Here is a 22,690-nt window from a genome sequence, read left to right as displayed (position 1 = left end):
TATGTGCAGAAGTGATGTGTCAATGGCGGGGTGAGGCAATTAAGGCCTGTGGGCTTCCAGCTGTCTTTTCCTCTGCCACAGTGCCCTTGGAGGTCATGTGTGCCGGATGGCACTACTACAAGATTAAAGAGAGCCAACCAGTCTGCATCAAATTATTTATGTGAGCAACATATGTGTTGCTTATTTGTTACTGCATCAAAGTCTGGTGCTTTCAGGTGGCTCAGTGGTAAACAGTCCGCCTGCCAATGCAGGAGATGCAGGAGATTAGGGTTTGATCCCCGGATTGGGAAGATCCCCTGGAGAAGGCATGACCACCCACTCCAGTATTCTTGCCTGGAGAATCCCATGGATAGAGGAGCCTGGTGGGCTACACTCCATGGGGTCACAAAGAGTCAGATATGACTGAACGACTCAGCACGGGTCCCTGCAGAATCTAGCTTATCCTGACTAATTCAGGAGCCAAAGCAGTGGGCCATCCCCGATGCTGGAGACTTCAGTGCACAGAATTAACCTAGTCACACTCATAAACTCTATGAGGATGACTGTTTCTCACATGCTTTCTAAGGCTTTCTTCAGCAAAACCTGTCTCTGAGAAGGGAGGGTTCATCCTGAAACAGTAACTTCAAGTGTAAAGGCCACCTCTCCCAAGACATGTGTCTTCAAAATATCATAAAGCATCTACAACTCGTTCAATAGCTCATGAAACCTCTGCCCAGGCACCTATAACCTCCTGCTGTCTCCCATTGTACTAATATGACCAGACACAAACGCTGGCTTATAGCCTCTACAAACACAACATCCTCATAAATTCAGGTTCCCATAAAAATCAAACAAGAGAAAAGTGAAAAAAAGAGCCACGACTAAGTTTTCCTCTATCAAGACCATCGCAGTTTCTTGAGAGCCTTGGCTCAGTTTCCTAAAGTTTAGAACAGGAGAAAGAAGAACTTCCTTCATTCACTGTCTCTAAAATGTCTGGATCTTTCTCAGGGAACCAGTAAGGCCAGCAAGAGATAGGAGGTACATGCTTTAATGTTTGAACCAAAAAGACTGGGGACAATTTGGGCTGGGCGCTCTTCAAAGTCCTATCTTTCAGAGCATCTACCTACTGAGATGCCAGGGACCCTGTATATGACTGTCTGTTGCAAATGACCACAGTGTGTCTTTAAAAACATGTCTTTCAAAGGCAGGTCACGTTATCAGTGTGAGTTGGAGAAATTATACACACATCTATTTTTCTGGGGCTGGGACTTGATGGAAATGTTCAACCCCTAAGGAGAAGGCCTGTCTGGTGATTAGAGGTTGCAGGAAAGCCATGGCTTGGGTTCATACTCTGCACTGGAATCTGCTTCTGGCAAGAGGAGACAGAGAAGCCCTTACTCCCTGACCCAGAAGGCCTCTTCTGAGCATTGCCCAACGCTCCTGTTATACAACATGCAAAATAAATAACCAACCTTAAAAGTCAGGCAGCCAAAGCTCTACTCAATAATAAGCCCTTTTATAAGCTGCTTATCACTTGCCAAAATCAGCTCTAGAGGAACACCAGGAACTCTGAATTCTATTGTTCTTATGAACTACTCGGGGAATATAGACAAGCGTCACTGGCTTTATTGGTTTTCTAAGAGACAAAAGACCAACATTTTCATCTACCCCTACCCTGTCTTTGATCTCAAAAATGTTACTATAGCCCCATCCCACCATCTTGGAGAGGTCTCTATGAGAGGTGTGAGTGAGAACAGGGTCCTGGCCATTTCTTAGAAAACATGCTTCTCTCTGCTTTGCCTGTCACCTGATGGTGGGGGTGACAAAGGGAAGAGAGTGCCAACCTTTTCAGAAAATCCACTGGGAGGGAGGGGGAGGGCAGGACAGAGGCCCGTGGAATGTACTCCTCTGCCCGTGACGGCTCTCTGGCTTAACGACAAAAGGAAAGAGGAGTTTTGCTCAAGGAAAACTGTTCAAAACCATTTTTGGGGCACTTAGGTTGGCCTGACGATGCGTTGTTGTTGGCCCAGAACAGTTTCTCTCAGTTTCAAAATAGAGGGTGGGACCTCTCATGAAGGGGTCTTATTCAGGAAATCGTTGAGAGACGTCTGTTCTAAAATTCATTTCCAATGAACCACAAAAAGGATTTTGATACCTATTTGACATTCTTATTCCAGGATCCGCAACCCATAGATTCAAAGCTCAGGATGTACTTGCTCCAAAAAGCCTTGCATGAGTGCTCATTCACTCAGTCATGTCTGACTCTTTGCTACCCTATGGACTGCAGCCCACTAGGCTCCTCCGTCCATGGGATTCTCCAGGCAAGAATACTGGAGTTTGTTGCCATTTCCTACTCCAGAGGATCTTCCCGACCCAGGGATGAAATCCACATCTGCATCTCCTGCATTGCTGGCAGATTCTGTGCCACTAAGCCACCAGGGAAAACCCTAAAAAAACCTTATGACCCTCCCTTTTCCCCTCACTGGTCCCTCTCAAAAAGTTGCTCCCTTCTTCTGCTAGGCTCTATACCTACTGACTTGCTGCCTTCCCTAGCAGAGGGGTTTTCTTAGAGCAGGAACCAAGCCTTATTCATTTCTGAAACTCTACTGTCCAACACAGTCCATAGAACATCAGAGGTGTATATTAAGTCACTTAATTAATAAGATTAGAAATAGATATAGTTAACACTTGAATGTTCAGTAACTATTTAACTTCCTATATTTTTTTCTCATTTTCCAGATGAGGAATCTGAGGCAATAGAGGCTAACAAGCTAGTAAGTGACTAAGCAACAACACAGACCAGGGCATCAGGTTCTAGAACCTTCATTTTTAACCACTACACAGAGTGGTACACAGCAATAAATAAGTGAGCTAATGAAAGGGACATACACATATGAAACTGTTAAATGCGAACTTGGATTTGATTTAGAAACCTCTTGAGTCACCCAAATATATATTAAGCACCTAGCACTCTGTGCCAATCCCAGTGCTAACAAAAGGGCACGGTCTTATTCCTCAAGGAGAAGAGAGACAAATAACAAAAGCTTATACTACTGTACACCTAAAAGTAACACCACATTGTAAATCAACTCTACTCCCATAAAAATATTTTTTAAAGCTTACTGAGCACTTACTACACACTGGGCACTGTTCTAAGTACTTCACATGTATTAACTTCTTTCATCTTACTACTATTCTATTCAGATGAGACAGAGGAGAAACTGAGGCACAAGGAGATACAGCCAGGACTTCCCTGGTGGTCCAGTGGCTAAGACTCCATGCTCCGCAATGCAGGGGGCCTGAGTTCAATCCCTGGTCAGGAAACTAGATCCCACATGCCGCAACTAAAGATCTCATGTGCTGCAACTAAGACTTGGTACAGCCAAATATATATATATATATATATACACACATTATAATGTATACATATATATATATTTATATATATTATACATATAAACCCAAGCATCCTTGCTCCAAAGCCTGTGTTCTTATCCACTGTACTCTGCCATCTCTTCCATTCACAGCCACACACACCTCAGTGTTACAGATGTGAGAAGAGAGAGAGAGAAAAAGTGGTCTGGAAACTCAGGGAAGGAAATGATGCATTTTGCCTGAGATGGGGCTCACAGAAGGTTCTGCAGAACAAGTGACACTTGAGCTGGGCCTTGAAGACATGAGACTGGGAAACAAGTTCAAATACAAAAAAAGAACATGGTGACTGGTGATCAGTGAAACTTGTACGTGTTCTCAAAGCCATCACTCCTAGTATACACAGCTAAGAATTGAGCCCAGCTAGACATGGGGTTCTGCTGCCAAGTCCACTTCTGGCCAAGGAATAAGGACATCATTAGTGGTCAGTTTAGTCGCTCAGTCGTGTCTGACTCGTTGTGACCCCACAGACTGCAGCACGCCAGGCTTCCCTGTCCATCACCAACTCCCGGAGCCTACTCAAACTCACGTCCATCAAGTCAGTGATGCCATCCAACCATCTCATCCTCTGTCGTCCCCTTCTCCTCTCGCCTTCAATCTTTCCCAGCATCAGGGTCTTTTCCAATGAGTCAGTTCTTCGCATCAGGTGGCCAAAGTATTGGAGTTTCAGCTTCAGCATTAGTCCTTCCAATGAATATTCAGGACTGATCTCCTTTAGGATTGACTGGTTGGATCTCCTTGCAGTCCAAGGGACTCTCAAGAGTCTTCTCCAACACCACAGTTCAAAAGCATCAATTCTTTGGCTCTCAGCTTTCTTTATAGTCCAACTCTTACATCCATACATGACTACTGGAAAAACCATAGCTTTGACTAGATGGACCTTTGTTGGTAATGTCTCTGCTTTTTAATATGCTGTCTAGGTTGGTCATAGCTTTTCTTCCAAGGAGCAAGCGTCTTTTAATTTCATGGCTGCAGTCACCATCTGCAGTGATTTTGGAGCCCAAGAAAATAAAGTCTCTCACTGTTTCCATTGTTTCCCCATCTATTTGCCATGAAGTGATGGGACTGGATGCCATGATCTTAGTTTTCTGAATGTTGAGTTTTAAGCCAACTTTTTCACTATCCTCTTTCACTTTCATCAAGAAGCTCTTTGCTCTTTAGTTCTTCTTCGCTTTCTGCCGTAACGGTAACATCATCTGTGTATCTGAGGTGATTGCTATTTCTCTCAGCAATCTTGATTCCAGCTTGTGCTTCATCCAGCCTGGCATTTTGCATGATGTACTCTGCATATAAGTTAAATAAGTAGGGTGACAATATACAGCCTTGATGTACTCCTTTCCCAATCTGGAACCAGTCTGTTGTTCCATGTCCAATTCTAACTGTTACTTCTTGACCTGCATACAGATTTCTCAGGAGGCAGGTAGGTAGTCTGGTATTCCCATCTCTTGAAGAATTTTCCACAGTTTGTCGTGATCCACACAGTCAAAGGTATTAGTGATACTGTGGTACTGTGACCTGAATTTTTATGTCAGTTTTCCTACTTGGTTCACACCCCACCTGGGGTTTTGTCATGTTCACAGCATCTACAAGAATTTATTTTCCTCTCCCTTCTGTAAATAATAATAGATAATGTTTCTGGAGGTAGATGTACAGGCTGTCTTCAGTATAATGGAGGCCAGATCCGCCAAGGTTGGCACAGGAGGCTAGAATCACCCAATAGATCAGGGGGCCAGCTATAGCTCATGACCCCAACTGTTTGTTTCCACACGTGGAGATACTCTCCCCTTTCCTAACTGTGGAGGTTCTCAGTCCAGTTTTATTAAAGGCTGTCCACGGGTTTCCTTAGAGCTTGTTCCAGTCAAACCTGCTGGCAATTTTCCCTCCCTCAACACCTTTCTTCTCTGAGAATTACCAGAAACGTATGTGACTAAGGACTAGTGAACTCCAACGACTGGTGAGTACTCCTGGGGCAAACGTTTCATTATTCCTCCCACCGTGAGTTTATTTTTGTGTGTGGTGTGAGGGTGTGTTCTGACTTCATTGATTCTGCATGTAGCTGGCCAGCTTTCCCAGCACCACTTGCTGAAGAAACTGTTTTTTCCCCAGCATATTTTCTTGCCTCCTTTGTTGTAGATTAATTGACCATAGGTGTGTGGGTTTATTTCTGGACTCTATTTTCTCCTATTCTGATACTTTCTCTTGACCCTCCCACACACCGTACCAGTTACTGCCTCATCTCTCTCCTCTTCTTGACAGCAAAATTCTTCAAAATATTTGTCTATATTCCCCATGTACAATTTTTCTCCTCCCCTTCTTCCTTGGCCCCACTCCCAACAAGCTTTCGTCCACTGAAAAGGCTTTTATCCAGGTCACTAGGGGCCTCTATGTTGTGAGAGTCCATAGAATATTCTGGGCTCTCACCTTGCCTGGCCAACCAGAAGCACTTATCACAGTTGATCATCCCCTCTTCCTGGAAGCACCTTCTTCACGAGGCTTCGGGTGCACCACATTCTTCTGGTTTTCCTTCCACCTTACTGGCCACTCCTTGTCAGTCTCCTTTGCCGGTTCCTCATCATCATCCTACTAATCTCTGGCTGTCAGAGTACCCGAGGGTAGGGTCCGTGGTCCCCTCCTCTTAACTATCCTCACTCCTGGAGATTTCATCCATCTCAGAGCTTGAAATACTATCTAGACATCTGTGACTTCAGAACATTTATCTCCTGCCCTAACCACACCTGTGAGTGCCATGCTCTTGTACCCCACAGCTCACTCATCAACTCCACTTAGATGTCTGACTGGCATCTCAAATTCAACACATCCTCAATTTAACTTCTTTTACACTCCCAACCCTGTTTTTCCCACAGTCTTTACCACTGCAGTTAGTGGTAACTCCATCATTTCGGCTGCTCAGGATGAAAATCTTGGCATTGTCTCAAACAGAAACACTGTGTTATATCACTCCAGAGAGCACCAGCCACATTTTAGACAATGCTATTGGTGTTATGCAACATGGTGACTCTGTTTTCCTTGATTCCTCTTTCACATCCCACATCTGATCTGCCAGCAAATTCAACTTCAAGATGCACCCCCAAATCCAGCAACTTCTCCCAAATTTCACTGTTACCAGTCTGGCCCAAGCTTATCCTCTTATATATAATGTATTATATAGAAAACAATAGTGATCCTTTTAAAACATGTCAGATCACACCATTCCCACTCAAAACTCCCCAATGCTTCCCATCTCATTTATAGTAAAAATCAAAGTTCTTACAATGGCCTATTAGACCTTGCATTGTTTTTCCCCTTTAGCACTCATCCCCATCTTTGTATCTATCTATCTTACATATTATGTGTTACCCACCTGATTCCACCTCACGAGTTCCATGAGGTCAGAGACTCGGTAGGTTTTGTTCACAGACGAAGCTCAGCATCTACAATACTTGACAGAAAGTACATGATTAATATATATCTGTAGATGAAATAAATGACTGGGGAGAGGAAAATCTTTACACATGGGCCGGAATCATACCAAAACCCAATATGACAAGTGAAATGGCATTTGGGTCAACAGGTGCTGGAACAAAATCAAGTCGCAAGTCCCAAGTTCCTACTTCCTATTGTTTGTATTCCCATTGCTTCAGTATTTTGCCTGATGAAGTCTCCTTTCCTTTGCCTCTATAAAGAAAAAGAAATTGACCTAGATAGAGTAAGGAGCTCCCCCTGGTGGAAGTAGCTCCATCAACACTATGGCAAAGAAAATCATAGAAAACAGGCTTTAAGTTACAAAGGAGATTGCTGGGGACAAAGGAAATGACTCTAGTATTTCACAGGAAAAGTCCTCACTAGAAACACGAGAAACTTAAGATTAGATTCCAAGTACACTGGGGAATTTATCAACTTACCTCACTGTTGAACCTCTTTTGTATCTGATGATGAGAAAGAAAATTATTCATTTAAAGCTGAACAACCTAAGTACCTTCCCTCAAGGAATTTAAAATCAGGTAGAGGATATAAGGCATGAATATGAACAAGTACAGAGACTTCCCTGGCAGGGGAACTAAGATCCCACATGCCGTGGCATGGCCCAAAACAAACAAAGCCAAATAAGCACAAAGCAATGAGTATGACTGTAAAACAGTGAATGGGGTCTAAATAAAACAAATAAACTAAGAGCTATGAGAATCCCTTGGACAGCAAGGAGATCAAACCAGTCAATCCTAAAGGAAATCAACCCTGAATATTCATTGGAAGGACTGATGCTGAAGCTGAAGCTCTAATACTTTGGCCACCTGATGTGAAGAGCTGACTCACTGGAAAAGACCCTGATGCTGGGGAAGATTGAGGGCAGGGAGAAGGGGGTGACAGAGGATGAGATGGTTGGATGGCATCACCGATTCAATGGACATGAACTTGGGCAAACTCCAGGAGATGGTGGTGAGGGACAGGGAGGCCTGGCATGCTGCAGTCCATGGGGTCACAAAGAGTTGGACATGACTTAGCAACTAAACAACAACAAGATTTATGACTTACCTCAGAAAAAGAAGGATTACTTTGGGCTGAGAAAATCCAGGAAGACAACTCAGAGTGGGTGGTTCTTGAACTCAGCCTTGAAAAACAGACAAAATTTTATTGAGTGTATTCCAGGTTAAGACCTAAATGTAGGAAAAGGCACATCACGGGGAAACCCAAACTAACCAATGGGGCTCTGTAAAGGTCACAGTTTGAGTGAGAACACAGAATTCAAACTCTTTCATAAAAAAAGCAGAGAGAGGGTTTCCCTGGTGGCTTGGCGGTAAAGAATCCGCCTGGCAATGCAGGAGACACGGGATCGATCCCTGGCCCAGGAAGATCCTACATGCCATAAAACAGGTAAGCTTGTGCACCACATACTGAGCCTGGGCTCTAGAGCCAAGGAGCCACAACTAGTGAAGCCTGCATGCCCTAGAGCCCACGCTCCACAACAAGAGAAGCCACCTCAATGAGAAGCCCATGCACCACAACTAGAGAGTAGCCAGCACCTCACTGCAACTACAGAAAAGCAGCAACGAAGACCCAGCACAGCCATAAATAAATAAATAAATTCATTGAAAACAAAGATATAGTCCTAAGTTTAAAAAAGGAGCAGAGAGGGATTCCCAAGAGTAAAGTCCTTGTCAGATTTTACGGGAAACGCTTTCAATTTTTCACCATTGAGGGTAATGTTTGCTGTGGGTTTGCCATATATAGCTTTTATTATGTTGAGGTATGTTCCTTCTATTCTGCTTTCTGGAGAGTTTTTATCATAAATGGATGTTGAATTTTGTCAAAGGCTTTTTCTGCATCTATTGAGATAATCATATGGTTTTTATCTTTCAGTTTGTTAATGTGGTGTATTACATTGATTGATTTGCAGATATTAAAGAATCCTTGCATTCCTAGGATAAAGCCCACTTGGTCATGATGTATGATTTTTTTAATATGTTGTTGGATTCTGTTTGCTAGAATTTTGTTAAGGATGTTTGCATCTATGTTCATCAGTGATATTGGCCTGCAGTTTTCTTTTTTGTGGCATCTTTGTCTGGTTTTGAAATGAGGGTGATGGTGGCCTGATAGAATGAGTTTGGAAGTTTACCTTCTTCTGAAATTTTCTGGAAGAGTTTGAGTACTCTCACCACTACTATTCAACATAGTTTTGGAAGTGTTGGCCACAGCAATCAGAGCAGAAAAAGAAATAAAAGGAATCCAGATAGGAAAAGAAGAAGTGAAACTCTCACTGTTTGCAGATGACATGATCCTCTACATAGAAAACCCTAAAGACTCTACCAGAAAATTACTAGAGCTAATCAACGAATATAGTAAAGTTGCAGGATATAAAATTAACACACAGAAATCCCTTGTATTCCTATACACTAACAATGAGAAAACAGAAAGAGAAATTAAGGAAACAATACCATTCACCACTGCAACAAAAAGAATAAAATACTTAGGAGTATATCTACCTAAAGAAACAAAATACCTATACATAGAAAACTATAAAACACTGATGAAAGAAATCAAAGAGGACACAAACAGATGGAGAAATATACCGTGTTCATGGATTGGAAGAATCAATATTGTGAAAATGAGTATACTACCCAAAGCAATCTATAGATTCAATGCAATCCCTATCAAGCTACCAACGGTATTCTTTTTTTTTTTTTTTTTTTAATTTTTATTAGTTGGAGGCTAATTACTTTACATCATTACAGTAGTTTTTGCTATACATTGATATGAATTAGCCATGGATTTACATGTACTCCCCATCCCAGTCCCCCCTCCCACCTCCCTCTCCACCCGATCCCTCTGGGTCTTCCCAGTGCACCAGGCCCGAGCACTTGTCTCATGTACCCAACCTGAGCTGGTTATCCGTTTCACCCTAGATAATATACATGTTTCAATGCTGTTCTCCTGAAACATCCCACCCTCGCCTTCTCCCAGAGTCCACAAGTCTGTTCCATACATCTGAGTCTCTTTTTCTGTTTTGCATATAGGGTTATCGTTACCATCTTTCTAAAGTCCATATATATGTGTTAGTATACTGTAATGGTCTTTATCTTTCTGGCTTACTTCGCTTTGTATAATGGGCTCCAGTTTCATCCATCTCATTAGAACTGATTCAAATGAATTCTTTTTAATGGCTGAGTAATATTCCATGGTGTATATGTACCACAGCTTCCTCATCCATTCGTCTGCTGATGGGCAGAACTAGAACAAATAATTTCACAATTTGTATGGAAATACAAAAAACCTCGAATAGCCAAAGCAATCTTGAGAAAGAAGAATGGAACTGGAGGAATCAACCTGCCTGACTTCAGACTACTACAAAGCCACAGTCATCAAGACAGTATGGTACTGGCACAAAGACAGAAATATAGATCAATGGAACAAAATAGAAAACCCAGAGATAAATCCACATACCTATGGACACCTTATCTTCGACAAAGAAGGCAAGAATATACAATGGAAAAAAGACAACCTCTTTAACAAGTGGTGCTGGGAAAACTGGTCAACCACCTGTAAAAGAATGAAACTAGAACACTTTCTAACACCATACACAAAAATAAGCTCAAAATGGATTAAAGATCTAAATGTAAGACCAGAAACTATAAAACTCCTAGAGGAGAACATAGGCAAAACACTCTCCGACATGAATCACAGCAAGATCCTCTATGACCCACCTCCCAGAATATTGGAAATAAAAGCAAAAATAAACAAATGGGACCTAATGAAACTTAAAAGCTTTTGCACAACAAAGGAAACTATAAGCAAGGTGAAAAGACAGCCTTCAGAATGGGAGAAAATAATAGCAAACGAAGCAACAGACAAAGGATTAATCTCAAAAATATACAAGCAACTCCTGAAGCTCAATTCCAGAAAAATAAATGACCCAATCAAAAAATGGGTCAAAGAACTAAACAGACATTAATCCAAAGAAGACATACAGATGGCTAACAAAGACATGAAAAGATGCTCAACATCACTCATTATCAGAGAAATGCAAATCAAAACCACAACGAGGTACCATTACACGCCAGTCAGGATGGCTGCCATCTGAAAGTCTACAAGCAATAAATTCTGGAGAGGGTGTGGAGAAAAGGGAACCCTCTTACACTGTTGGTGGGAATGCAAACTAGTATAGCCACTATGGAGAACAGTGTGGAGATTCCTTAAAAAACTGGAAATAGAACTGCCATATGACCCAGCAATACCACTCCTGGGCATACACACCAAGGAAACTAGATCTGAAAGAGACACGTGCACCCCAATGTTCATTGCAGCACTGTTTATAATTGCCAGGACATGGAAGCAACCTAGATGCCCATCAGCAGACGAATGGATAAGGAAGCTATGGTACATATACACAATGGAATATTACTTAGCCATTAAAAAGAATTCATTTGAATCAGTTCTAATGAGATGGATGAAACTGGAGCCCATTATACAGAGTGAAGTAAGCCAGAAAGATAAAGACCAATACAGTATACTAACACATATATATGGAATTTAAAAAGATGGTAATGATAACCCAATATGCAAAACAGAAAAAGACACAGATGTACAGAACAGACTTTGGGACTCTGTGGGAGAAGGCGAGGGTGGGATGTTCTGAGAGAATAGCATTGAAACAAGTATACTATCAAGGGTGAAACAGACCACCAGCCCAGGTTGGATGCATGAGACAAGTGCTCAGGGCTGGTGCACTGGGAAGACCCAGAGGGATGGGATGGGGAGGGAGGTGGGAGGGGGGATCAGGATGGGGAACACATGTAAATCCATGGCTGATTCATGTCAATGTATGGCAAAAACCACTACAATATTGTAAAGTAATTAGCCTCCAACTAATAAAAAAAGTATAAATGAAAAAAAAATGTTGAAAAAAAAAAAAAAAAAAAAGAACTGCCATATGACCCAGCAATCCCATTCCTGGGCATACACACCAAGGAAACCAGATCTGAAAGAGACACGTGTACCCCAATGTTCATCGCAGCACTGTTTATAATAGCCAGGACATGGAAGCAACCTAGATGCCCATCAGCAGACGAATGGATAAGAAAGCTGTGGTACATATACACAATGGAATATTACTCAGCCATTAAAAAGAACTCATTTGAATCAGTTCTAATGAGGTGGATGAAACTGGAGCCCATTATACAGAGTGAAGTAAGCCAGAAAGAAAAACACCAATACAGTATACTAACGCATATATATGGAATTTAGAAAGATGGTAATGATAACCCTATATGCAAGACAGAAAGACACAGATGTATAGAACAGACTTTTGGACTCTATGGGAGAAGGCGAGGGTGGGATGATCTGAGAGAACAGCATCGAAACATGTATATTATCAAGTGATGAAACAGATCGCCAGTCCAGGTTGGATGCATGAGACAAGTGCTCGGGGCTGGTGCACTGGGATGACCCAGAGGGATGGGATGGGGAGGTTCAGGATGGGAAACACATGTAAATCCATGGCTGATTCATGTCAATGTATGGCAAAAACCACTACAATATTGTAAAGTAATTAGCCTCCAACTAATAAAAATAATTGGGAAAAAAAAAAAGTCCTTGTCAGAAGCAAACACAGGAGGGAACCAAAGAAAGCTTCTTTCCTAGTTTTCCCTTGGATGAGAGGAACACTATTGAAAACCATAGAGAAAAAAAAGATAAAATATAGTTTCCATGCTCAAGAATTTAGAATCCAGAAAACTAACAACAGCAACAAAAAGAACCCATATAGACATGCAGGGTCTCTTCTGTTCTATATTTTATCTGAAGATAATGCCCAGAGAACATCCTTTTCAAAGGAGATGGTCCTCCCTTTTATTCCTTCCTGCTCAATGTCCTTCCAGTGGAGATGCCAAGTATCCTGAATCTATCCACCCTTCTCGATCTCCACTGCCATCCCCTCATCTGAGCCATCATCATCTTTCTCCTGGTCAACTGCCACTGTCTCCTGACTGATCCCCCACTTAAACTCTGGCTCCCCTACAAGCCACACTGCACACTGCAGTCAGATCACCTACGGCTATTCGGGGGTGTGGTAAATGACTCCCATTTCACTTTCACCTTCTCCTTTGGAAACTACAGAAATCAAAAAACAGTTGCAAAATAGCCCAAAGAATCCTCACATATCTTTTACCCAGATTCTCCAAATGTTAACATCTGCCATAATCACAGAATAATACTATTAATATAAATCAAGAAATTAACATTCATACAACACAATTATCTAATCGATAGACTGTATTCAGTTTCCTCCAATTGCCCCAATAATGTCCTTTTTCTGGTCTAGGATCACCCCTGTCCCTTTCAGCTCCTTTAATTTGGCATAGTTCCCCAGTCTTTTTGTTTGTTTGTTTTTTGGTCTTTCATTACCATGACACTTTTGAAAAATACTGGCTGTTTCAATTTTGGGTTTCTCTGATGGTTCATCGTGACCCAATTTAGACCATTTGTTTTGGCAGGAATACTATAGATGTGACACTGTGTCCTTTTCAGTGCATCCTATCAAGAGGCACATGATATCAGTTTGTTCCATAACTATTAATCTTAATTGATCATTTGGTTAAGGTGGTGTCTGCCGGGTTTCTCCACAGTGAAGTTACTAGCTTGGCCTTAATAATGAATAAGCATTTGGTGGGGAGTACCTAAAAAACTACCAGGAGAACTGCCATATGGCCCAGGAATTCACTTCTGAGTATTTATATGATGAAAACAAAACACTAATTTGAAAAGATATACATACCCCAATTTTCACTGCAGCAGTATTAATACAATAGCCAAGATATGGAAGCAAGCTAAAGAGTCCATTGATACATGAATGGATAAAGAAGATGTGGTATACACACACACACACACACACACGATGGAATATTACTCAACTATAAAAGTTCTACCATTTGCAGCAATGTGAATGAGCCTGGAGAATATTATGCTAAGTGAAATAAGTCAGACAGAAAAAGACAAATACTGTAAGCTCTCACTCATACGTAGAATCTTAAAAAACAAACAAAATGAAAACAGACTCAAAGATACAGAAAACAAAAGGGTAGCTACCAGAAGGGAGGAGGGTGGTGGAAGCAAAATAGATGAAGGGAATAAAGAGGTGCAAACCTCCAGTTATTAAATAAGTCACATGAATGTAATATACAGTATAAGGAATATGGTTCATAATTCATAATAACTGTATGGGAACAGATGGTTACTAGACTTAACCATGGCGATCATTCCATAAGTCATACAAGTATCAAATCACTATATAGTACAACTGAAACTAACATAATATTTCATGTCAGCTATATTTCAATTTGAAAAAAAAAAGAAATCCAATCTAATGAGTAATCTAGAGTCATCTGAAACTGGGAATACTGACACATGCTAATAAAGCTTAGAAGAGATTGAAGTTTATAAATTAGAACATCAATGTATTCATTTAACTGTAAAATGGGCATTCTCTCCTTCACAGACTCATCTACTAAGACAGTTTTCTTGTGAGCCTAGAACAGGGATCCATAAACTTGTTCTTTTTTAAAGGGCCAGATGGTAAATTTTTTTATTTTGTGGGTCATATACTTACATCTGTCACAACTACTCAACTCCAGCATGGTGAGGCACAAGCAGTGATAGACAATATGTAAAGTGTTGCAGTAAGTAAAGTGTTACAGAAATAGCTGTCAGGGTCTATGGATCCCTGGCCTAGAATAAAAGGAGTAGGAGTTACATGATTCAAATGCTTGATCACATCCGGCTTCAGTATCCTGATGTGTCCATTGCTGGAGGAGATAAACCTGTATCCACTATCAGATTAGGCATGGTGCTTAGCTGAATACAGTCAACATTGGCCTTACTAAGCCTTCTTTTTTAATGCCAGCAATCCTACAGAAAGTGAAAGTAAAGTCGCTCAGTCGTGTCTGACTCTTTGCGACCCCATGGACTGCAGCCCCCAGGCTCCTCGGTCCATGGGATTTTCCAGGCATGAATACTGGAGTGGGTTGCCATTTCCTTCTCCAATCCTACATAATCCCACCCCATTTTAAAGCCCCAGGTATAAGAAAGCTCTACTTACCAGTAGGGAAATGCCAGGAGCCTCAGTTTACATTCTACAGCCATTTCGCAGAGAAAGACTTGACGCTTTGTTAGCTTCTGGGGAGAAGAGCACTCTCCATTCTTACTTGTGTTTCCCTAGGAAAAAAATGACAGATTTGGCAATATTAATACTTAAAGGGGCACTAGCAGGTAAGCACCATGAAGAGAGATTATGTTTTAAATTAGAAAGAATCTTTTATTTTTACAAAAGCAGTGTATATTTGTTCATTGTGGAAAGTTAGAAAATAAAAAGATTAGAAACAAGAACAGACTTGTGGACACAGTGGGGGAAGGAGAAGGTGGGATGAATTGAGAGAGTAGCATTGAAACATATATATTACCATATGTAAAACAGATAGCCAGTGGGAATTTGCTGTATGATGCAAGAAGCTCAAACTGGTGCTGAGTGGGTGGGATGGGAAGTTCAGGAGGGTGGGGACATATGTATACCTATGGCTGATTCATATTGATGTATGGCAGAAACCAATACAATATTGTAAACAATTATCTTCCAATTAAAAATTTAAAATAAAAATAACAAACTTTCTATCACCCAGAAATTGTCACTATTAACAGCTAAGTATATATCCTTTCAGATCTTTTTCTAAGTATATATAATATATATATGTATTTTCTACCAAAATGACATAATGCATGTACATAATGCTTTGTAACTCTATAACTGCTTTTTCTCAATTACCAACCTTTACCATTCCATGTTAAGAAGCTTCCACTGCAGTGAACCTAAGATCCCACATGCCATGAAGAGTAGTCAAAACACTTAAAAAAAAAAAGTTTTCATCTCATCTAAGACCCATCCATACTTATATTTGCCTACTTTCCCCCAAAATTCTATATAAAGCTAGTCTGTTTAAATTAAAGATCCAATCTCAGATCATACATTGCAACCTAAATCTCCTTTCATTTAGAATAGTATCCTTTTTCAGGACAAGAATATTGTTTCCTGCTGTATCCTCAACACCTCTTAACAGTTCTTAGAATACAGTAGTATCTCAAATATTTGCATAACTAAATCATTTATAAAAATTTAGGGGATGGGGGGTTTTTCACCCTAGAGCTTATCTCATCCACCCATCACCCTTTATCTCTATTTTATAGATAATAAAAATCAAGGCCAGAGAAGTAAAGTGACTTCCCAAGGTCAGCCAACAAGTACATGTCAACTACTTTCTATGTCTGTTTATTCTACTAAACCAGGAGTTGGCAAACTTTTTCTGTGAAGGTCGGATAGTAAATATTTTAGGCTATATGGGCCAAGAAGCAAAATCGAGAATATTATGTAGGTACTTATATAACAACAGAAAAAAACAAATTTCCATAGTTTTTCAGTGATGAAACCCAAAATATAATAATAATTGATTACATGGTTTTGTAATATGGTCTACTAATGAAAAAAATGGAATTGACGAACTACACTTTGTTTCATTATGGTTGAACTTGGGGTTAACAGATACACACTACTATACATCAAACAGATAAACAACAAGGACTTATTGTACAATGCAGGGAACTATATCCAATATCTTGTATGTATTCAATACCTACAAAGAAAAGAATCTGAAAACATATGTATATAACTGAATCACTTTGCTGTATACCTGAAACTAACACAATATTGTAAATCAACTATATTTCAATTAAAAAAAATAATACTTTCCTCCATCCTCTCCCCAGCCTAGGTTAGGTTTCTTCTGCTCCCCACAGCACCCCGTGCTCAAGTCCTTCAGAGCACCTTAACACACTGTAACTGTAATTATCTGTTTCTCTACCTGTCTCCCTGAAGGAGCTATATATTAGCTCCTTGCAAAGAGTGACCATATATTATTCATTTCAGCTTCTACATTAAAATATTAAAACAGGTATTCATTAGAGTGAAGTGAAACTAGCTAAACCAACTACCAGTCTAGTCGAATTAACATCACAATGAGATACTGACAACAAGACAAAACAAGTGTTGGTGAGGATGTGGAGAAATTGGAACCTTCATACATTTAGCAATGGGAATATTAAATGGCAGCCACTTTAGAAAAGTCTAGAAATTCCTAAAGAAGTTAAACATGCAGTTATCTTATGATCCACACATACCACTCCTAGACCAGGGAACAAGTGAACATGGTCCTTGCCCTCTCTAGAGGAGAGACAGAAAATGAACCCAAGCTTACTTGGCAGTGTCTTAAGTGTTATAACAAGGGTCTGCTAAGGGTGATATGGCAGCACCAGAGAAGAGCAGTGAAATTAAGAGAACTGAAAACATATGTCGTCACAGGCGTTCACAACAGGGTTATTCATGATAACCAAAAAGTGGAAATAAGTGTCCTTCAGCCAATAGATGGGTAACAAATGTGGCATATCCATACCATGGAATACTATTCAGCCATAAAAAGCAATGAGGTACTGATATATGTTACAACATGGATGAACCTGAAAAACATGTTAAGTAAAAGAAGTCAGTCACAAAAGACTACATATTGTATGATTCCATGCACATGAACTGTTCAGAAAAAGCAACTACAGAGACAGAAGACAGTTTACATGGTTGCTCAGGACTAGAGGTGGGAGGAGAGATCAACTACAAATAGTCTTTTGTGAATTTAGGGGGTGGGGTGGGGTGATAAAAATGCTCTAAAACTGGACTGTGGTGACAATTACTAAAGTTTACTAAAAACAAATGTACACTCAAAATGAGTTAATTTAATGGTACGCAAAATATAAGGCTCTTATACCATTAATCTATTACATTATTTCGTTTTTATCTAATTTAACTTTTGTCCTCCATGGCAAGACCTGGTAAGAATTGTGGTGAATGAAATTTCGGATGCATTTTTGTCAATTGGGGCTTCGGGTTGTGCTGACAGAAACAGCAAAGTCAGCATCTCTGAATACTGCAGGATGAAGTGTAGAATCCATTTCCGATTGGGTGATCCCAGTGTGTACTCTGGATAATCAGTGGCCTGCCAGTTTAAGTGTGAGTGTGCCTAGACCCCTACTCCAAGCAATAAACCTTAGTCAGGTAACAAGTTCATTTCTTGCAACTCTCAAGCCCTATTCATAAACGGTGAATTGTTCTATTCTAGCATATCTGTGAAAATGTTAATGATTTTTGTTTGTTTGGGGGTTTTCTAGCAATTTGGTTAATGCTTACTGGGCTAGGAAGTCCTGCCAGAACAGCTGAAAGATACAAACTCCAATCGCTTCTCGGCCTTTTGGCTAAGATCAAGTGTAGTATACAAACTCCACCCCCCCCGGCCCAGCCCCCCCCCCCCCCCCCCCCCCCCCCCCCCCCGCCCGGGATACTCCAGAGGAGAGCACATCCCTCCAAGGGCAAGAGGATGGAAGGGCACCTCTCCGATCTAAGGGAAAGGTTGGGACCAAGTCCCTCCTTTGCGTTACGGAATGGCAAAAACTGCCACAAAGTCAGGATGAGGTGTCTCCTCCCAGGGCCTCCTGGTACCCGGGAAACTCACGCTGCTGCTCCTCAGGGTCGCCAGGAGGTTACAGCGCCCCGACTTCAGTCGTTTTCACCGCTGCAGTTCCACCGTGTGGCCCGTGCACAGCGAAAGGAGAAGGTGATGGTAGAAGAAAAGCAGCCTGAGTAGGCTCGCAGCCCTCCCGTGCTCCAAGCCACGGTCCCCCACGCCCCAACGCGCGGCTCCCCGACCGCTTGGCCGCCGCCCCTCCCAGCACGTGCGATTGGGTCCTAGCGCCCCCTGGTAGCCGGAAACCAGAAAAACCGGCGCGGCGGGCACCAGATGGTCGGAGCATGCGCGGGAGGGGTTGGGGTGGCTTCCGGTCTGCAGAGCAGCCAAATCCCAGGCGGGGTCCTCTGCAACGAGAGGGGTCACCCGACCGCATGGTGAAGCCGCGATGTTGAAGGGAGCTGATGCTACTGCCGTTGCTTACTTAGTTGCTCAGTCGTGTCCAGCTCTTTGCGACCCCATGGACTGTAGCCTGCCAGGCTCCACTGTTTATGGGAAATCCCCCCGTGGCAAGAATACTGGAGTGGGTTGCCATGCCCTCCTCCAGGGGATCTTCCCAACCCAGGGATCAAACCCAGGTCTCCCGCATTGCAGGCGGATTCTCTACCATCTGAGCCACCAGGAATCCCAAGGGGAGGTGACCCAGATCCAAAGTGGAGCAGATGGAGGCTGCCTCCATCACTTCCTCAGTAATTCCCGAAGGGAAAAGGGCCCCCAAAGAGGACAGAATGGCCAAATAATCTTGAACCTGGATCCCTTCAGAAAAAAAAAAAAACGAATCTAATAAGGCAGATTTGTTGAAGCTGTGTTTTCTTGAAGGTCTGAAAAAATGAATTAGTGCCAACTTCACAAGGTGTTTGTGAGCATTAAATAAAATAATCCACCTAAAGGGCTTAGCAAACTGTTAAAGCTAGCTATTTAATTAGTATCTCAGGGCTTAGCAAACACCTAATAAGAAGAGTAGGTGTCATCTTTCCTCGGTATTCAGGGGAACAAAAGGGTCTTGACACTACAAAATAAATGCATACCTAAGGTGAATTATTCATAAAATGTTTTGTGTATGAGAATTAAAACAGTCCATCCCCACACTCAGCCTGGACACTAAGAAACTAAACCACACAGTATTAGCTACATAAATGTGACTTTGCTAGTCCACTGTCTTCACTGATATTACTTTCCAGGAAGTTCCTCTCATCAGGAAGCTTCCACAAACCTCCTAACCTTATACACCAGAGGGCAGACAGAATGAAAACCACAGTCACAGAAAACTAACCAAACTGATCACATGGATCACAGCCTTGTCTAACTCAGTGAAACTACGAGCCATGCCATTCAGGGTCAACCAAGATGGATGGGTCATAGGTGGAGAGTTCTGACAAAATGTGGTCCACTGGAGAAGGGAATGGCAAACCACTTCAGTATTCTTGCCTTGAGAACCCCATGAACAGTATGAAAAGGCAAAAAGATATGACACTGAAAGATGAACTCCCCAGGTCGGTAGGTGCCCAATATGCTACTGGAGAAGAGTGGAGAAATAGCTCCAGAAAGAATGAAGAGGCTGAGCCAAAGTGAAAACAACGCAAAGCTGTGGATGTGACTGGTGATAGAAGTAAAGTCCAATGCTGTAAAGAATAATATTGCATAGGAACCTGGAATGTTAGGTCCATGAATCAAGGTAAATTGCTAGTGGTCAAACAGGAGATGGCAAGAGTGAACATGACATTTTAGGAATCAGTGAACTAAAATGGACTGGAATGGGCGAATTTAATTCAGATGACCATTATATCTACTACTGTGGGCAAGAATCCCTTAGAAGAAATGAAGTAGCCCTCATAGTCAACAAAAGAGTCCAAAATGCAGTACTTGGGTGCAATCTCAAAAATGACAGAATGATCTCTGTTTGTTTCCAAGGCAAACCATTCAATATCACAGTAATCCAAGTCTATGCTCCAACACCTAATGCCCAAGAAGCTGAATTGCATAGTTACGCAATGACCTACAAGACCTTCTAGAACTAACACCAAAAAAAAAAAAAAAAAAAAAAAAAAGATATCCTTTTCATCATAGGGGACTGGAATGCAAAAGTAGAAAGTCAAGAGATACCTGGAGTAACAGGCAAATTTGGCCTTGGAATACAAAATGAAGCAGGGCAAAGGCTAACAGTTTTGCCAAGAGAACGCACTGGTCATAGCAAATACCCTCTTCCAACAACACAAGAAATGACTCTACACATGGACATCACCAGATGGTCAATACCGAAATCAGATTGATTATATTCTTTGCAGCTGAAGATGGAGAAGCTCTATATAGTCAGCAAAAACAAGACCTGGAGCTGACTGTGGCTCAGATCATGAACTCCTTATTGCAAAATTCAGACTTAAATTGAAGAAAGTAGGGAAAACACTAGACCATTCAGGTATGACCTAAATCAAATCCCTTATGATTATACAGTGGAAGTGACAAGTAGATTCAAGGAATTAGATGATAACATGCCTAAAGAACTGTGGACAGAGGTTTGTAACATTGTACAGGAGGCTGTGATCAAAATCATTCCCAAGAAAAAGAAATGCAAAAAGCAAAATGGTTGTCTGAGGAGGCCTTACAAATAGCTGAGAAAGAAGAGAAGCAAAAGACAAAGGAGAAAAGGAAAGATATATCCATTTGAATGCAGAGTTCCAAAGAATAGCAAGAGAGAAATAAGAAAGCCTTCCTCAATGATCAATGAAAAGAAATAGAGGAAAACAATAGAAGGGGAAAGACTAGAGATCTCTTCAAGAAAATTAGAGATACCAAAGGAACATTTCACGCAAAAATGGGCACAATAAAAGAAACGGTATGGACTTAACAGAAGCAGAAGATACTAAGAAGAGGTGGTAGGAATACACAGAACTGTACAAAAAAGATCTTAATGACAGATAACCACGATGGTGTGATCACTCACCTAGAACCCACCATTCCTGAGTGCAAAGTCAAGTGGGCCTTAGGAAGCATCACTATGAACAAAGCTAGTGGAGGTGATGGAATTCCAGCTGAGCTATTTCAAATCCTAGAAGATGATGCTGTGAAAGTGCTGCACTCAATATGCCAGCAAATTTGGAAAACTCAGCAGTGACCACAGACTAGAAAAGGTCAGTTTTCATTCCAATCCCCAAAAAAGGCAATGCCAAAGAATGCTCAAACTACCACACAATTGCACTCATCTCACACGCTAGCAAAGTAATGCTCAAAATTCTCCAAGCTAGGCTTCAACAGTACGTGAACTGAAGAACTTCCAGATGTTCAAGCTGGATTTAGAAAAGGCAGAGGAACCAGAGATCAAATTGCCAATATCCATTGGATCATCGAAAAAGCAAGAGAATTCCAGAAAAACATCTACTTCTGCTTCATTGACTATGCCAAAATCTTTGACTGTGTGAATCACAACAAACTGTGGAAAATTCTTCAAGAAATGGGAATACCAGACCTCCTCACCTACCTCCTGAGAAATCTGTATGCACGTCAATAAGCAACAGTTAGAAATGAACGTGGAACAATGGACTGGTTCCAAATTGGGGAAAAAAATACCTTAAGGCTGTATATTGTCACCCTGTTTATTTAACTTATATGCAGAGTATATCATGCAAAATGCCAGGCTGGATGAAGCACAAGCTGGAATCAAGATTGCCGGGAGAACTATCAATAACCTCAGATATGCAGATGACACCACCCTTATGGCAGAAAGTGAAGAGGAACTAAAGAGCCTCTTGATGAAAGTGAAAGAGGAGAGTGGAAAAGCTGGCTTAAAACTCAACATTCAAAAATGGAGATCATGACATCTGGTCCCATCACTTCATGGCAAATAGATGGGGAAACAATGGAAACAGTGAGAGACTTTATTTGGGTGGGGGCTCCAAAATCACTGCAGATGGTGACTGTAGCCATGAAATTAAAAGATGTTTGCTCCTTGGAAGGAAAGCTATGACCAACCTAGACAGCATATTAAAAAGCAGAGACATTACTTTGCTGACAAAGGTCCAAGTCAAAGCTATGGTTTTTCCAGTAGTCATGAATGGATGTGAGAGTTGGACCATAAAGAAAGCTGAACGCCAAAGAATTGATGCTTTTGAACTGTGGTGTTGGAGAAGATTCTTGAGAGTCCCTTGGACTGCAAGGAGATCAAACCAGTCAATCCTAAAGGA

The 22,690-nt window shown here is 41.4% G+C and overlaps 1 long non-coding RNA gene across 4 annotated transcripts in view; it reads right to left on the bottom strand.

Moving 5' to 3' along the window:
- LOC110146222 (uncharacterized) overlaps positions 1 to 18,726 on the bottom strand; it is a 57,210-nt gene extending 38,484 nt beyond the window's left edge. For 3 of the 4 annotated variants that reach the window (XR_011485906.1, XR_002316442.2, XR_002316441.2), the window contains exons 1-5: positions 18,501 to 18,726; positions 14,996 to 15,111; positions 7,942 to 8,017; positions 6,941 to 7,086; positions 6,773 to 6,850 (exon numbers count right to left, since the gene is read on the bottom strand). This is a non-coding gene — a long non-coding RNA (uncharacterized lncRNA). The remainder of the gene's footprint in view (positions 1 to 6,772; positions 6,851 to 6,940; positions 7,087 to 7,941; positions 8,018 to 14,995; positions 15,112 to 18,500) is intronic. The other variant, XR_011485905.1, reaches the window with a different exon arrangement.
- Between the last annotated feature and the right edge of the window lie 3,964 nt (positions 18,727 to 22,690).

This window comes from Odocoileus virginianus, unplaced genomic scaffold, assembly GCF_023699985.2.
Source record: "Odocoileus virginianus isolate 20LAN1187 ecotype Illinois unplaced genomic scaffold, Ovbor_1.2 Unplaced_Scaffold_1, whole genome shotgun sequence".
Classification (NCBI taxonomy): domain Eukaryota; kingdom Metazoa; phylum Chordata; class Mammalia; order Artiodactyla; family Cervidae; genus Odocoileus; species Odocoileus virginianus.
The sequence above is the reverse complement of the archived record's forward strand: the minus strand, read 5'-3'. Positions and strand labels throughout refer to the sequence as shown.